Here is a 2,606-nt window from a genome sequence, read left to right as displayed (position 1 = left end):
TTATTTTTGTTTTGTTTTATATTGTTTAACATCCCGTTAACAGCTAATGTCATTTAAGGACGTGCCTCCATGTGTGTTTAGTAATGAAATGCCATGCCGAAGGCACCCAGCACAGCACTCCGCCCGGTCACATTATACTGACAACGGGGGAACCCGTTGTTGCCATTACCCCAAATGCTGAACGTTAAGCAGGGAATAACAACTTCCATGTCTAAGACCTTTGGTATGTCCCAATCTGGAAACAGAACCCATTGCCTGTCTCACCAGGGCGAACTTCAACATTAAAGCCAAAAGTGAGGTGTTACCACGCAAGGCGCTTGGAAATGAAAGATGGTTAGAAGTAGAAAGAAATAGAAAGATACAAAATATTGCAATGGGTGCAGCAGATTTATTTTAGTCGCTTTTGTGTCCCCTAAATGAAAATCCCCAATTCGGCAGGGGTCCCCTCATTAGTCGCCTCTTACGATACATGCAATGAGTTACAGCAGATGTATTCTTTTCTCGATCTCCGACCTGCAGGGGTGCTCCATGATTTTACTACAGATACATATTAGAGATATTGGCGTATAGTTTTCTGGATTGGATTTTGAACCCGTTTATACACAGGTAACACATTGACAGATTTCCAGTCCAGAGGGACTTTACCTGTTGCCAATGACCGTTTGAGTATCACAGTTAAGATCGGGGCTATTTCTGTTGCAAGTTCTTTCATGACCCTAGGTTTGATGTCATCAGGGCCTGAGGCCTTGTATTTAGGCCTTGGGGAGTTTTAGGACACCTCTTTCATGGATAACAATTTCAGGCGTGGTAGAGTCAGTGGTCAGTGAAGATTTCAGAGGGAGTAAATGCATATTGGAATTGTGTGTTTAGTAATCTGGCCTTGCTGGTAGGGTCTTGAACTAGCTTACCGTCCCTTTTCAACGGAGATAATCCCACTATGGTCTGATCGTTTGGATTTTATATATGACCAGAACCGGTATTTTTTACTGGTAAATTGGTTTTCATTTATAGTGTTTTCTAGGGTGGTGAGGTGGTGACGGCTTCAATATGGTTCCAGTAAGATGTTCGGAGCTCTCTCTGAATGTGGTATGTCTCCAGATTTTTTTTATCGTTTGTACAATCTGTCTCTTCTCCTGATAAGTTTCTTTATATCTGGAGTTACCCAGGATAGACTGGGTTTTGTTTTGATTGTTTTGAGGTGGCACAATTTAGTTTTGAAATACCCCCACTGTTTGTTTACATCCCAGTCGCTATTTGCTGACATACATTATAATCTTTTTAAAATGATAAGCTGTTTTTATTGAATTCTAGTTTGAGTTCTTATATACTGGAATATTTCTTGCTTTTTTGTTGTTTTTTGGGGAGTAAGATCAAGTTCTGCAAAGGCGATATCATGATCAGAGAGACCAGGTATTATTTCTGTTCGAATTATTTGATTTGGGAGATATGTAATAAGGAGATTAGGGACATTGCCATTTTTGGTGGGTTGATCAATCACTTGGGTAAGTACAACATCATCTAGTATGTTTGCGAAATTGTAGTGCATTTTCACACGGTTTGTTTTTGGTTTACAACTTTATTTTTCCAGTCCCAGCCAGGGAGATTGAAGTCACCACCTATAATAAGGGCAGCATTAATTATTTTGGTGGCTGCTTAAGTATCTCATGCTATCCTCATCAGATGTTTTGGTATGGTAGAAGGAGCAGATATAGAGTGTTTTACTGCCAACTATATTCATGTTAGCTATATAATTTCACATGAAGTAGTCTACCAGTAAGGCAGTTGCATTGGCAGAAAGTCGATGTGGTAGAGACGGTACGCATTGGAAGGCATGCAGATGTACCAATATGTTAATGTATCCATTAGGAGGCAGCAAGCGTAAAGGAAATAGGATCGGACAGTTGAAGGAAGAAACTTGGAAAATGAAAGCAGTGGCGAGGGGAAGCCATCGGACATTATATTAGCTTGATGGAAAAAAGAGCAGATGTGTAGAGGTATATAAAATAGTAAAGTTCTGCACCATGTTCTTAGAGCTCAGTACGATTCATTACCATGGACTTAGATAGACTACTCTAATTCCGTGGTATTACCAACACCAATAAAATCCACAACAAAGGAGATGTAAGAGACCAAGAAGCCACGTCTTCCTGTTGAGTAGAGCTGTCTCGAGGACAGTATGTATGGAGACATGGCCACATGCTAACGGAAGCTATCTCAACTAGTGCATACTTGGCGAAAGAGAAAATGAGGGCACAATGGGTACATTAAAGGTTTGGAAGTCTTTAATTTTTCTGAGAGAGAATGACAACATCATCGAAAGCACCCGAGAATGACTGTCAGTGCGTCCATCAATTATCCTTTTAAATCCTTTAAAATGACAATCAGTGTACTGACTGGGTGATGGTTTCTAAAACGGTAAATGTAAAAAAAAAAGGTACTTTGTTGTTGCAGAATTATCTGCAGTGATTTTGTTTAAATCAAAGCATATTGATTGTCTGAAAATGTCGCAGGCATACAGAAAGAGTTTTGATACATAATCGTTCCGGAATTATGTCCCCGCTATACGGTCTATTTTCAATTATTTTAGTCACTCCCTATCAAAGCGA

Source organism: Mizuhopecten yessoensis, unplaced genomic scaffold (assembly GCF_002113885.1).
Source record: "Mizuhopecten yessoensis strain PY_sf001 unplaced genomic scaffold, ASM211388v2 scaffold3229, whole genome shotgun sequence".
NCBI lineage: Eukaryota > Metazoa > Mollusca > Bivalvia > Pectinida > Pectinidae > Mizuhopecten > Mizuhopecten yessoensis.
Note: the sequence above shows the minus strand (reverse complement) of the source record.